This window comes from Lissotriton helveticus, chromosome 2_2, assembly GCF_964261635.1.
Source record: "Lissotriton helveticus chromosome 2_2, aLisHel1.1, whole genome shotgun sequence".
Lineage (NCBI taxonomy): Eukaryota > Metazoa > Chordata > Amphibia > Caudata > Salamandridae > Lissotriton > Lissotriton helveticus.
This window is the reverse complement of record NC_136060.1, coordinates 486,950,756-486,966,261: the sequence shown is the minus strand read 5'-3', so window position 1 is coordinate 486,966,261 and position 15,506 is coordinate 486,950,756. Positions and strand designations below refer to the sequence as shown.

Here is a 15,506-nt window from a genome sequence, read left to right as displayed (position 1 = left end):
CCTCTTTTTCTCCTCGCGTACCCTAAGATAGTACGCTTTAAGTGCCAATTTATATGCCTCTTTGCCTTCAGAATCAAAGCTTTTCCTCCATATACGTTCCAAACATTTACAGGCACTCTTACTTTTCTTCAGGGCTTCTGTAAACCAAGGGGCAGAGATATTTTCTCTAGAGGTCCTATGTACCCTAGGGGGGGGGCAAGATACAATGCCCAGTTCTGCAACCACTCCTCGAGACTAAATGTAACGTCTTCAAGTGAACCTTCTCCATGAATCAAATGAGAGTTCAATATATCAACCAAAGCGTCGGGTTAATACGTTTAAAAGATCTGAATTCCTTAATTTTTTTCCCCAACCTTGGCTAGAGACCTGGGCTTATCTTTCTCCATCTGCAATGTTAACATAAAATGGTCAGACCCTGTAATGTGGAGGGGATCATCAAGGGTAATATGACATGTGTAGAAGATCTGGTCCAGAGTATGCCCTTTTTCATGGGTGGGAGATATTACATACGATGACATACTAAAAATTTCCAAACATTCACATAGCTTCTTGGGTTCAGGGTCATCGTTTTGATTAAAATGGAGATTAAAATCTCCAAGTACCAGACATTGGCTGAATCTCGTGGCAATAGGTTCTATGACATGGCCAAAGGTCACTAAAAAGCGTCCCGCCAGCCCTGGTGATCTATAGATAATTACCCCAGCCACTGACTGGTGGGCGAAGATTGATAGAAGAAAGCCTAAACCTTCTGCACCCTCGAGGCCAATGATAGGAATAGTTGAGCAAGGGAGGGAGTTCTTGAATACAATTGCTACACCGCCTCCTCTATTGCCCAATCTATTGTTCCTAATTATCCTATAATATGGGGGTATGGCGTTCGCTAAAGTGGGGTTAGATCCCTCGTGAAGCCAGGTCTCGGTAATGAACAAAATATCCAGCTTGGCTTCAACAAGTAAATCAAAAATTTGGGTTTCATGCTTCTTTACAGATCTGGCCTTGATAAGCATAGCCTTAAGCTTGTCCTCCCTAAAAACCAACGAGGGTGCTTGTAATATGGGAATACAATCATTTTCCACGAGGACTCTTCCCCCTCTCCCAGAGTAAACAGCCTCCCAGTTACAGGAGTCACATCTCAAGTGCTCCAAGTCAGCAGGTAGCTTCATATAAGGACAACATTCACTCCGGTTCTCGATTTTCATCAGGCTATCTCTGCTGTATCTGAGCAACGGTAGATTCTTACCGCAGTGATCTCCTAACGAACGGGCAGCATCTCCAGCACCGGGCGCTTTCGGGATGCTGATGGGCGCAGACGGGCTTTCCTTTGGCGTGCCGTCGGCGTGCCAGCGGCGCGCGTCCGCTGTGCGCTAGTGCAGCGTCCATCTTTATCCCCTCCAGAGCGACTAGACCGCCCCGCAGGAGGAAAAATGGCGTCTCAGGCGTGCAGTCCCGAGCAATCTGCCCACGGTTCCAGTCCCACGCAGTAACGGCAATCCACCGCCCCCGATTCCATTCCCAAACACAGCACAAATTAATGAATGAACACAGTAAAACAATTTAAAAATAGCAGCTAGTGGAGTATTTCTAAGATTGTGCAAAATAGGCATCTTTTAAGTGAGTAGAAGCAGGAGAAGCGTCTGCTCTCAGCAGGACTAAGAATGTGCAAAATAGGCAGAGTTTAAAAAAACGATCTTTCAAGTGAATAGAAGCTGGAGAAGCGTCTGCTCCCTTCTTATATGTCTGCATAACCACCTATGACTAAATGGCTTACCGCTTGAAAATACGTCCAACCTCCCATACAGATCAAGGAAAGTGAGAAAGCGGCCGGCAGTGATGGTTACTTTAAATGCATGTGAGCGCGCATGCAGACGCTGAATGCGGACTACCGCGGTGTCCCTGTATCCCGGTGTAATGGAGGTGAAAAAAAGACTACACCTACAGTGAACTTGTTTATACGCTCTCTGACTACAGGAGCCTACGGGCCCAACGCCTTTCCAATTCATTCAGCCCCAGACCATTGGAGGCACCCTTGGTAATTATATGCCCCACTTATAGCCTACTACCAATTAGATGCTAGTGTGTTAGTTTACCTATTTTTCTTATTAATCCTAGGTGCCTTTTTCACCCCACTACACGCTCTAGTCCTGAGGAAGACCCCTTAGTAAGGTGCAACAATACCTACATGATCTCAGGGTCGAAACGTCAACTTTTTACGGCATCACCTACCCATGAACAACAGCTTATTGTAACTGTGTCAGATTGGATGGGTATAGGTTATCAAATATTATTTATAGTGGCTAAAACATGCTTATGTGATGTCAACTATTTACTTCTGTGACCACATTGCTCTTTGAAACTATTCACTCAAACCCCAAACCCTCACAAAAACCACTTACCCACCCCACTACCTTCCTAACATTTTCTGGGCATATTGTTTATTTAGTTTTTTATAAGTTTTGCACATATATATGCATACATGAGGATGTGAATAAACAACATCTCTCAAACTGTGTAATATTTTTCTTGAAAAATTATTCTAAGGAAGGTTTTTCTTTTAAATATACATTTACTAGGACCTTCTTCCTTGCAACATTTAATACCCAGGTCCTCGTACTTATCGGGTACACCCTTATATGTATTGTTAGAGAATGTAGACAAGCAGGGGGAGCTGCTGACAGCCAAAGACATGGTAGCGGAACATGTAGAGAAGTTGCGCTGCTTCGACTACAAAAATGATATGATACGGCCTCATGCGGAATGAGATAGACCTGGGGCCCTACTAGCCTGGCTGGCCAATTCAGCTAAAAGGGGGTCGGCTATTCTAGAAATGAGGGACAAGCAGGGGGAGGTTCAGTATCGTCAGCAAGACGTTAACAAAATATTCAGTGAATATTACACCGATTTACATAAAAATAGGGTGTCCCCCACGGCTACGGAGCAAGACAACTTTGTGAGAGGTGTTGAGCTGCTGACAATTCGAGAGGAAGAAGCAGAGGCAGTAGGGAGGGAGATGGAGCTGCGCAAGGCGAAAAGCGGCATTAAGGGTATGGCTAGAAATAAAACTTCAGGAACGGATGGGTTCCTTGTCAAATTTTACGCCACATATGCTGACCTTTTGGGACCTCGCTTAGTAGAGATGTATAACCAAGCTAAACAAATGGGGAAGCTGCCGGGTCCATAAGAGAGGCTCTGATATTCAGTTGCTAAAACCAGGGAAGCAGGCATCTGACAAAACAGCGTACAGACCCCTATCTATGCTCAACCTTGATTACAAAATTCTGGGCAAGGTGCTAGATACGAGACTGCTACCACATATTTCGGACCTAATACACCAGGATCAAGCAGGGTTCATACCGACTTGGAACACAGCGATGAACGTGTACAAGGAGGAAGCTGCCATCTTTGCAGTGGATATAGCGAAGGCATTCAACAGCCTCGAATGGCCATACTTTTGCCGGGTGATGCGTGCATTTGGATTGGGACCCGGGTTTGTGGCATGGACGGCCTTGCTATATACTGATTCTAAAGCCAGAGTTAGGAACAGCAGGCTCATATCGGATAGTTACGGGGTGGAACTGGGAACAAGTCAGGTGTGTCCTTTGTCACCCCTGCTGTTTGCCAGGGGCGGCTGGTGGAATTTTAAACTGGTAGGGCATATGCAGAACGAATGAACGTATGAGAGCGAGTGCAGCGAGCAAGTCCAACTGCAATAAAAGGGGCTCGGGTGGGTTCTACCCCGTGAAGGAATTTTATACAAATTTACATCTTTTTGGTGCGATTTTCAGCACTATTTCTGTGATAAATGGACTAGAAATTCAGTTCTTCCAGGCATTCATAAAAGAAAACTCATACATTTCAGAGGATTTCTGGGTTGCCAAGCAAGTCTGACTTCTGAAGAGGGCTAGGGTGCTAAGCAAGACTGCTTTAGCTCTACCCTTTCCAATAGAAAACACTAGTTAGCGATGTGAACAAGTTAAATGGACAAACATGGTGTCTAGGGAGAGTACGTCTCCTGAGAAAGAATTTTTAAAAAGATTGGCTAATGGTGGATTTTAAAGCAAATGAATGCAGCATTTAAGCAAGGCTTATTAAACAGTGGGAAAGTATAGTCTTGAAATATTAAACTCGTGAAAAACTACCCAGTATCTTTTTGCGTTAATTAGTTCAACGGTTACTGTAATATGTAAATTGTTCTGCATGACAACTTTAGCCCTTTAAAATGAATGCACCCACAGCTACTGGTGGTAACCAGTCATATAGAAATACGTGCAGACAGAACTTTAAGTGACATGAAAAAAGTGGGTGCTCCCTATAATGGAACATGCCAAACATTTCTGTGATTCCCATTGTGTGCCATCAGACCGGTATTTTAGTTTCTCTCTGAGATGTAATTGTATCCAGATAAATGGCAAAGCAACTGACATACGCCTAAGGCCTGTCAGTATGATTGGCTTTGTCACTGGGTGTTAGCTGTTTAAGATAAATGAGTAACAACAATGATTTCTTAATTAACATTGAAAATGTTTAAATTCTGAAAGTCTGAAATAGTGAGTCTGTGAATTAAATAGCATTGAGGCCTGTGGAAGGAGTTTTGGCCTTCAATTATGTGTGCTTTATGTTAGATATATATCCTCTTTTTCTCTGCATATCTTGTCCATCTGCACATCTTCAACTCCCCCCTCTTTCCTCTTCAGCATCCTCTTTTCACTCTTCCCCGAATTCCCTTCCTCACATCTCTGTCACTTCACCGCCCCAACATGCACTGCACTCCCTCAAATATAAGCACTTTATTTTCTCTTACTTTTGCCTTGCAAATATTTTGACATCAGTGTACCCCCTTCACAGACATTTCCACAGAATTTCAGTTGCAAATGGAATACACAAACATTGTTCTGTGTGCTCTGCAGAGAGGCCAACCCACTGACAGGAACTTATAAAATAGCTAAGTCTTGAGGAATGCAAGATCAAGTAAACATGTAAAATAAGATAGGAACTAAATCACTGAAATGCATTCCCTCGAAATTTTTAACATTCATTGTTTGCAAGTAAATCCATGTTTTTGGCATCAGTGTTAACTTAGGGGCATGTACACAGATCCAGTTTTAATGCCATGCATCGGAGGACTGGCCTCTGTAAGCACATATTACACAGTAAGCACATATCTCTCGCTTTGGCCCTGACAGACATGTGGATCCATTTCACAAGGGAACAAACGCCGCAGCTGAGGTGTGACAATGACATGCCAGTTCTCGTACGAGTCTCAAGCTGAATTCTCTAACTCTATAGCTACCAATTACAGAAGATCTTGCCTGTAAAGGTCTCGGTGGCTACTCTGGGACCTCCACAAAGATTTTACTCCTGCTGCATCAGCGGTTACATCGTTAATATTTCGGTCAGAGCTATTACATGCCAGAGTGCAATGCTCCAATTGCTCACAGAGCACGAGCCACGTGAGCAAGGAAGAAAGAACCTGCGTTCTCTGGACTGGCATCCATTAGGTGTATAAGGCCCCATTGCTTCCCCTGCTGTGCACGTTATTGCAATGCCCTGGCAGAGGTACACTTTCTTTCAATAATGGGTTGCACACATACCTCTCTTTAACGTGCTATGTCACGAAGTGCAAGAAAATTTTTCTTTATTCCACGTGAGCAGCACCTCTGAACGGTTTGGATGAAGCTGAGCCCATGCCCATGGGTCGAACAGAGATTTTAAGGGTTTCTTACTGCCACTCAGTAGCAGTTCGCTCAGCCAGAGGACACCAACATGCATGTTTTCACTTGAACTCACCACTGTAGAGCGGTAAGCTAATGTGTTGGCGCATGCAATGTTGTGAAGTGGTGGGTGTTTGAGATTTCTGCAGATGCCAGCAGTAGTGTTCAGCAGATTTCGGATCTGGCTGGGAGACCACTGGTTCATGATGACCGCTGATCATGATATGTTTAGTTAAGTGCTCCTGCTACAATACAACTATCCTCTGTAAAGCACTCTTCTACATCAAATACCAAAACAAAAATCACAACCGGAAACTGTCCTCCAGGTTCCAAGTTACACAAAAGAAACAGTTTGGTGACTTTACAGAATTTCTGGAATAGCACCTTCTACATTTCTTTGGATTCATTTTCTAGTTTAAATGTCTTCTAAAATCCATCTCTTGCTACAAAGCAAAAAAACTCTCCCGTTGCCCTTTTTTCAACCCCTTCTGAGCATTATAATTCCACCTCGTTTTTGGTGAATAAATACCTCACTAAAAAGCCGGATTGACAACGTGGCCCATAACTTTAATGCAGAACCGGTCCTAGGCCTTCTGAAGCCCCGGGCGAAAGGGAAGATGTGAGGCCCCTCTAATTGCATATTGCGTCGCGAAAAGTGACATCACAAAAAGTGACTTTGCAGGACTTTTGATCCTAGTTATTTGGCATCACTGAAGCAAACTAATGTGGATATCAGTAACATGGACAACAAGCATTGGAAATGCAATAGGTCTCACATTAGAAAAGTTGGAGCTATTGGTCTTGTAAATGTAACAATTTTTTAAGTTATGTTTATGTTTTTATAATAGCAAATGTATTAATTTTGTTATTGTAAATGCCAATATTTATAGAATTTGTAAATGTGACACCTATAGCATTATTTAACATCTTTTTGTGACATTAGTAATAAAGCTTGACTCAATCAACTGTACATTCCACGATGGCCATTTTGTGAAGGCTAGTCATTGTTGCAAGGTGTTTGGAAATTGCCGCGCAGTGTTGTGACCATCCGTTACACTGTCAAATAGCCATATCAAGTGCAGTGCTAAAACTGTGATTGACAACCTAATAAAGGGCAACGTTGACATTTTAAGAATGCTCAAGGAATCAATATTTACAATCCGACATCTGCTGATGGTGGTGTCAATTGACTCAATGGCGGACTGAACAGTGAGGAACTAAGAAGAAGCAGAATTACTTTGTGCAGTCCTAATTCTCGTAGTGTCTCTGTTGCGGGAAGCGGCTTGGAATGATTGGCAGGGGAGTGAAGGTAATATTAGAAACGACGTGGCGGTGGTTTTAAAAAAAAACGAAAAATGCAGGAATTTGCGGGAAAAATTACGAAGCCCGGTGATGGCTATAGAATGTAATGCGGCCATGCACAGTAAGTGTGATACAAACGAAGAGTTAAGTTATTACATTTACTGTGTAATACTGGGGGAAAAAAATTAAAACATTGGAGCTTCGCAAGCCTGATTCGGAAGCCTGCAATTACAAGGGGGCACGGTTAGGGTGGAGAGTAGGCGCATTCTGAATAAGGAACCCATGGGATTAGGAACTCTTACCGGGGTGTCGAAAAGGAATGAAAAAGCCGGGAGTCTGCTAGGTTTTGTGGTTAATCCCTTAACAAGGAAGGTTGGGCGTTTTGGAGTTAGTTGCCGCTTCCGTTATGCGGTGATGACGGCAAACCTAAGAATCAACAGTTAGGTCTAATTAATTAAGGGCTTAGACGCAATTACATGGCCAAGGAGCTGCCAAAACGGGTGTCAGTTTACTCACTGAGTCAATGCTCAAGCAACTTCCATTAGTGACTGCTACAGCCGAATGTGGGTCTGAGAGTGAGTCATAGACGGCAAACCGGATAATGAAGCCGCGGCACTCAGCACGTGATGTGGTGAAAAGGGGAGGGGGGAAGAGGGACGATGGCGGCCATCTTGTAAGGGAGCTAAATGCCAGAACAATGAGCAAGGCGTACTGTATAGTGCTACAAAAATAAAAATAAAAGTAGATTGCGAAGGCGAACAGCAACTTAACGCAAAGAAAGAAGGTGCAGTGAATAAGGGAAGGAGATGTTATGTAGTCAAGACATTCAGAACATGGTATACAACGTAAAACGGAGCTGTGGTTGTTATGAAAAATAGTGCATGGACGTTTAAAGTTTAGGGGAGGCACTAAGGTGAAAATGAAAACAGGGAAATTAATGAGGTGACATGATTAACAAGCTCTTGGCATTGCTGTGGGGAGGGGGTAAGGGGGAGGAGAAACGCGAGACACGGCCTGGCGGCCGCGAAAGTGAAAGTACGGCCGGCCGGCCGTGAATAATTAGGGGAGGAGAAATGCCTGAGGCAGAGCGCACAGCTTCAGGTGCCTGTGGGAGGGAGGCTGGTGGCTTTGAAGTGCACACGCTTTTTTCACGGGCACTGCATGCAATCGCCGATGGTTAAGCTCTGGTTAAGCCCCAATATCTCTTGCAAGCTCAATGCGCAAGCGCATTGACAGGCTCGACCTAAAAAGTAAAGGGGATGGAAAACAGGTGAGCAAATATCCATGAGTAACACTTGCCGGCTCCTTGAATGATTAGTTGGACATGCCCCCAAATTCCAAAGAAACCAGAGGGTCAAGAAAACAGCAGTATACATTTCACAGCTTAAAGGCCTCTAAAGTCCATATCACAGGACAAGCAAAGAAAGCCTGATTAGGAAAGCAGCACAATGAAATTGAAACTGAAGTAAAGTCGTGAAAAATATATATTAAAAACGAGCAAGAGTAAGTATATAATTTGTCATTTTTAGGTATCATTAGTAGGTACATTTGACATTTTTGCCTAATTCCCATATGTTTGGACATGAGTACTTTGCATAAACATTTTGTCTCTCTATGTTGCATATTTTAGTAAACTTTTCATCCTCTGCGGCAAAAATGTCATGCGAGAACTGTGAAAAAGATATTCACATATTCATTGATTCAAGTATTTTTTGCTGGGACCAGTCTCTCCGAAGTTGATTCACTCAGTGAAACATTAATCCTGATTCACTTTTAGTGTATAAAATGGTTCATTTTGAAAACTTTAAAGGGATAAAAGACCAAACTACGCAATGTGAAGTGACCTTTGAGCAGTTCTTTTGGCACGATGAAAAGGGGACTAGCGCACCGCCTCTTAGGGTTGGGGGTGCCTTTTGAGATCCTAGGTCTCTTAAGAGGCTCGGCCTACAAAACTAACTTTGTGGCCGGAAGCATGTGGTTTAAAATCCTTCCTCTCATAAATGTGTAAGTGGAGATTTATTTATAAGGAGTGTAAAAAGAATGAGTGAGCACTGAGATACTAAGCAGCTCCTGTAGCACCCTTATCGTGGGCCACGAGCAATAATTCAGTTGATACAGGACACGTAAAATTGAAGTAGCGCTATGCATTGAAATCCTGTACCTTTGGAATGTTGACTTGTATCTGATCGCCCTTGTGAAACGGCCTCGTCCATTCCACACAATCTATAGAAGGGCAAACAGCGGTACGTTTTTAACATGCTTGATGGCTGCTGCTGTGTTAATTAGTACAGTATTAGATGTTATCCACCTGTGTGGCACTCGTTTCTTGAACCTGAAACGGAGGAAAAGCTCTATTGGTCAAGTGCACCAGCTGAAGTTGAACAATGTTCAATGCGGGAAGATGCCCATTAAGTGCATGTGTTCACTACTCCCAGGAGTTATTTTATCTGCAGCGGTGCAGTGTGTGATCTGTTGGCGTTAATCCTAGAGGTTTGTTGCGGAGACTCGGGTGCACCCTGAAGGTCATGAGTTCCATTGCATTGCTGGTAAGTTACATCAGTTGTGCACGATTCAAAGATGGAACTATACATAATGAGGATTGCCCGGATTAAGACCCGGCAAACTAACGTGAGCTCTGAGTGAACCGTCCACAGGTCAGTGAAGGTAACCATAGATCACCAAATGGCAGTTGAAGTTCTTTCTATAGTATGTGTGCAATGTATAGTCAGCACTGTCTGCAGGACTTTCTTACCTTAAGACGTACAGTACGTTATGCCAAACAACGAGGCCCGAACCGAGTCCGACTCCCACGCGGCCCGAACCGTCCGACTCTCGACTCCACCCTGCTCTCCTGGGGGCTGGCCAAAATGATGTCAGGGCCATCATTGGTAGAGCTTTCGCGCACTACCAGATTGACGGCCCTGGGACCCACATCATTAAAGGCCTGCCGCCCGCGCACTGCGAACTGCGCACGGCACCACCACCACTAAGCTAGGTGGTGGGGTGCGTGCGTGCACGGTGACAGAGTTCCCTAACTGCATGCGCCGCGCGAGTGCACGCAGCGCTTTTCATTACATTCCCGCAACTTCATGTCGGGCAATACATTTATTGTCGGGCAGGGCCCCCTGCTCTGGATTGGTTTGGAAATGGATTGATTTGCTATTTACTCTGCAACCCAAAAATGTACTTGTCCTGCTCTGCGGTCTACTGCGGGGCCGGCGGCGGGGCCCCCTCAGCGCGAGGCCCTGGGCAGCTGCCCATACCACCCATGCCTGGTTATCCTCTTTTATTCTTTTGACAGGAGTGGGGAATAAATGGGATAATGTGGCGTGGTTGTAGGAAGGGCTCGGAGACTGGATCTCGATATATAGGGTTTTATTTTTATAAAGGTTTTCTTTTTTCTCAAAGTCTTTCCCGGGATAGTATAGCTGGGTCCATTGTTGCAGATGTGCTCTGGGGTCTTCTCGGGGTCTTGGCTTCTCTCTTGTGCCCCACTGGAGTCTGCTCTGCCTTGGTTATTCCACCGCAGAACATGCAGAAAAGAAATATAGTGCGGCCGTCAGGTAACAGTCCTTTTTAAACAATGCCCAGGGGGGGAAACCAAGGAGTGAGGGAAGGGCACCGCTGAGATTGTGTATATTCACGAGTTTCCTATATACACGAGGTCGGTGATAGTGTGTGAGGAAAGGGTGTTACGGGTACGGGGAAGACAAGGGGAGGGGAACGGGGTATGTACAAAGACTGACCCACAGGCAGTAGCCGGTCGGACGAGCTTAACGGTAAGACAAGTCTCCCCGCCTCCCAACCCAGCCCGACACACGCTGCCGTACCTGGTTGAGCCACACTCCTCCGAGAGTGTGGCTGGGCGACTCGTGGGGATGGTGGCCTCCTGGCGCAGCAACTCCTTCCAGTCGTGCTTCTCCCGTCTTCTTCTCTTGGCAAGCTTCTTCTCCCCACTCCACACGATCTCCGCAGCACACCACAAACTCCTCCGGGGTGTCGTCACACGCCGTTCTTACTACTTCCTCCTTTTTGTCCTAGGTAGTCGTGCGTGCGTCATCCGGTGGCGGGGCTTCTTTTTCCAGGTACGCCCAATTAAAGGAACCTTCCGTTGTTTCTTCGCTTTGGCCTTTCCACAGCGGCTGTGAGTCCGTATTCCACTCACTCAGGTTGAGGTAGAGAGAGGGGAGGGTAGTAGAGTCAGCGACCCACCATTCTGTATTTGGGGAAAGCCCTTCTCCTTCCTTAGTCTCCCTGCTACACACACACCCCCCCTAGTTTCTCCCATTCGGGGAGAGGACAAGACCTGGACAAGAAATCCGCATTACAATTCTCCCTGCCTTTTTTGTGCCGGATACTAAAGGAAAAGGGCTGTAAAAACAAGAACCACCTGAGAATTCTGGGATTTGTTTTTGTACATCCACTGTAGTGGAGCGTGGTCTGTGTAGAGGACAATTATTATTATTATTATTATTATGCGTTCTTATATAGCGCTCGATTACCCGTAGGCATCTCGGCGCTTGCCTTGGGAACCCGTCCTGGCTTTTTCCCTGTGAGATACCCGTACTGGGCATCCCCAAGGTGAAAGCCAGGCATCCCGCCGCGGGGGGGCCGTAGTGGAGATTAAGCAGGCTAATGCCCAGAGCTGCAGAGTGTGAACCCGTGATTCGAGTAGGCACCGAAACGAGAATTATCGAGTCCGTGGATAATTGGGCTCAAGACCCTGCCGCGTTGGGAATCGAACCCTGGTCCCGGGTCTGACCTCTGCTTCAGGGTCTGCCTCCTCTAACCAGTGAGCCACACAAAAGCCTGCCCTTCTAAATAATACTTAAGCTTTTCCACTGCCCACCGTATGGCCAGACACTCCCTTTCTATAGTAGGGTACCTCATTTCCCTTGGATGCAACTTCCTACTAATGTAGAGAATGGGGTGTTCGAGATCATCGGTTCCTATTTGGGATAGCACTGCCCCTATACCCATATTTGAAGCATCTGTGGCCAGGAAGAACGGTTAGGTAAAGTTGGGTGATATAAGTACCGGACTAGTGGTTATTGCTGTTTTTAAATCTCTGAACGCCTGTCTCGCTTTTTCAGTGGGGTGTTGTAATTGGGCGGGTCGGGTGTCCTTTTTTAAGAGATCTGTGAGGGCACTAGCAGTTTCCGCAAAATTGGGTAGGCATCTCCTATAATATCCAATCAACCCCAAAAAGGCTCTTTTTTTTTTTTTTGCTAAATTTGTACCACCTTGCGGTGGCCCATACTGGGTTATTGATTGTGCTGCCCATCAGCGTAATTCGCTTCCAACATCAACACTAGCTCCGGAGTACAGCCACTAAATTGCATGCTGTCCTCACGGAACTGGGAGTTGGAGAGCGTAGGCAGTTTGTCAAGTCCGGTAAGTCAGTAAGGAGGAGGTTTTTTGAAAAGACAGCGCCCCCTTTCGCCATCTTAACGGGGTTTTGTTTAACCAGGAACTACCCCATCTGGTATTGGGTTTGTTTGATTCGCCACTTCTCTAAAACCTTGTTTGGCCTATCTCTATAGACTTCCTCAGCAGAGTCAGTACTAAAGAGTCAATTACCAGCGGGACCACATGGGTAAAGGTCACTGCAACTGAGAATAGGGTAAGAGAGTTATAGTTATCCCCGCACCATTTCACTCTATCACGCTCCCGGCCATGATAGTACCTTGTTTAGCCTGTCTCCATAGACTTCCCTCCGCAGAGTCCAGTCCTATGGAGCAGTTTCCAGCGGGACCACTTGGAGGTAAAGGTCACTATGACTGAGAATAGGAATTAAGAGAGTCATAGTTACTTCCGCCCCAAAAAGGCTCTTAAGTCCCTTTTGGAGGATGGGAAAGGTGTGTTTACTATTGCCTTAATCTTTTCTTCTAGAGGGGCAACCACTCCGTCCCCTAGCATAAAACCAAGGTATTTGACTTTGGAGAAGGCTGCCCGTGATTTCTTTGCGTTAACGTGCAGTCCCGCTGCTTTTAGGGGTGTTAAGATGGTTTGGATGTAGGCTATATGTTCGGACCATGAGGCACTGAAGATGACGATATCATCCAGGTATACTGAACAGAACGGTGTATAAGATCGGAGCACCTCATTCATCAGTCTCTGGAAAGTCGCTGGTGCCCCGTGGAGGCCGAACGGAAGGACGTTGAATTCAAAAAGTCCGTCGTCGGTGGCGAAAGTCTGTCTTACATTTATCTTCTTCTCTGAGGGGTACTTGCCAGTAACCCTTCATTAGGTCTAGCGTGGTGATAAAACGGGCCTCTCCTATCCTCTCGATCAACTCGTCCACCCTGGGTATGGGATACGCATCACAAGAGGATATTGCGTTCAGGGAGCAGAAGTCCATGCAGAACCTGGTTGTTCCATCTGGTTTTGGTACCATGACAATCAGTGACGACCAACTGCTCCGGGACGGACGTATCACCCCTAGCTTTAGCATATCTTGTACCTCTCGTCTGATGTCTTGTCTTCTTGCCGCAGGTATTCTGTAGGGCCTCATTTTGACATGTTTCCCTTGCTCTGTTTCTATTTTATGTTCGATTAAGTTGGTACACCCAGGAGTGTCTGAGAACATGGCGGTGAATGGCTGTAGGGCTGCAAGGAGTTCACTCTTCATCTCTGGGGACAGTTCATCATTCATGGGTAACTGTTCTAATGTAGACGTGTTGGATGCAGTGGGTAACCCAAACTGGGAGGTCTTTGGGAGAGGTCCCTACCATTTTTTTCGGTGGTTTATATGGAAACATTGGTGCCGGGAAGGAGAGATCTGTACCCGGTATGTCGTATTACCCAATGTTTCTATGATTGGGTAGGGTCCCATCCATTCGCCCTGGAACTTTCGTGTGGATGACGGTAAGAGAACCAAAGCCCAATCACCCACTGACATTTTCCTCCATTTCTTTCCTCGGTCATAGTGTTGTTTTTGACGCTTCTGTTTTTTTTCGATGTTTGAGTAAGCCAAGCACCTCAGCTTTCCCAGTTTATGCTTCAGCTGTTGCGTGTAGTCTAGAAGTGATCTTTGTTCGTTCAGATCTTCCTTTTCCCATGCCGCTTTGGTTATCTTGAGTAGGGACCGGGGTTGCCGTCCGTATAGCATCTCGAAGGCAGAGTACCCTAATCTGCTTTGGACCTGTGCTCTTAGTACATAAAGGGCCAAAGGTAAAAGCTGATCCCAAACTTTGCTTTCTAATGACAGCATTTTTCTTAGGGTGGTTGTTAGGGTGCGGTTATACCGTTCCACCAGGCTGTCGGTCTGGGGATGGTATGCCGAGGTACGTATCTGTCGTAGATTCAACATTCTGCACACTTCTCTCATGAGGCGAGACACGAACTGTGTTCACTGGTCCGTTAATATTTCTTTGGGGAATCCCACCCTCGGGAACAATTCTAAGAACTTCTCAGCAATGTTTTAAGTTGTGGGGGCTCGAAGAGCAAAGGCCTCGGGGAAGCGGGTGGTGTAATCTGCTATTGCTAAGGCATAGGTGTTTCCTTTTGATGTCCGGGGGAGGGGCCCAATAATGTCCATCCCCACTCTCTCAAAGGGGTTCCCTATGATGGGAAGGGGCTGTAAGGGCCCGGCTGGGGGTTTATACAGATTCCTTTTTTGACATATTTCACAAATTCTACAGTACTCAGTGGCTTCTTTGTAAATGCCTGGCCAGTAAAACATTTTAATATATTCGGAATGTTTTTTCCGACCCTGCATATCCTGCCATTAAATGGGTATGGGCATAGAAGAGAATTTGTTCCCTAAAGACCTTTGGTACTAATAATTGACGGGGTTCGTCGGCTCTTCCCTCTCTAAACAGTAAACCATTCTCTATGAGGAACCTTGGAAACGGGGTGTTGGGGTTGGTCTGGGCAACGTGGGCCATTTCCCATGCATTAAATAGGGTGGCATTGTTTGCTTGCGCAAATCTAAAGTTACGGTCTAATACCCAGGGTTCTGAGGCAATCAGGGCCAGGCTTGGGTTTCTCTTTTCTTTTTCGGCCTCCCTTACCTCTGTTTGGAATAGGGATACAAAAATCAGGGTTATCAACACCTATGATTAGGTCCTCCGGTAAGGATTCCACTGCTCCCACTTTCACTGTACAAGGGGATTTTCCCATAGGATGAAGGGCTACTTGGGCCAGGGGATAAGGCTTCACATCACCGTGAACACATCTTATGTGCACTATCGTGTCTGGGAGAACCTGATCTGGTAGTACTAATTTTTTTTTAATAACTGACTGCCTACATCCTGAGTCGAGCAGTGCCCTTATACTTTTGCAGTTGACCTTGACACGTACATAGAATGAAGGCCCCATCTCTGCGGTATACATCACAGCCTTCGGGACGTATCCCACCTCCATGGGTTCTTCCGTCAATTTTCTCCTGGAGCATAGGCCGGCAATGTGGCCCCATTCCCCGCAATCAAAGCATTGGGGACCTTTCATTAGGGGTACCTCCATCTTGATGGGTCTAGGTTTTAAGGGTTCAAT

At 45.8% G+C, this 15,506-nt stretch overlaps 1 protein-coding gene across 4 annotated transcripts in view; it reads right to left on the bottom strand.

Annotated features, from left to right (window-relative positions):
* LOC144821906 (uncharacterized) overlaps positions 1 to 15,506 on the bottom strand; it is a 545,035-nt gene that overhangs the window by 370,270 nt on the left and 159,259 nt on the right. The window contains exon 1 of one of the 4 annotated variants that reach the window (XM_078679055.1): positions 10,841 to 11,000. The exons of 2 other annotated variants lie outside the window; for them this stretch is intronic. The gene's annotated coding sequence lies outside the window, so the exon portion shown is untranslated. Of the gene's footprint in view, positions 1 to 9,762; positions 9,853 to 10,840; positions 11,001 to 15,506 lie in introns of those variants that run through there. One more of the 4 variants, XM_078679056.1, reaches the window with a different exon arrangement.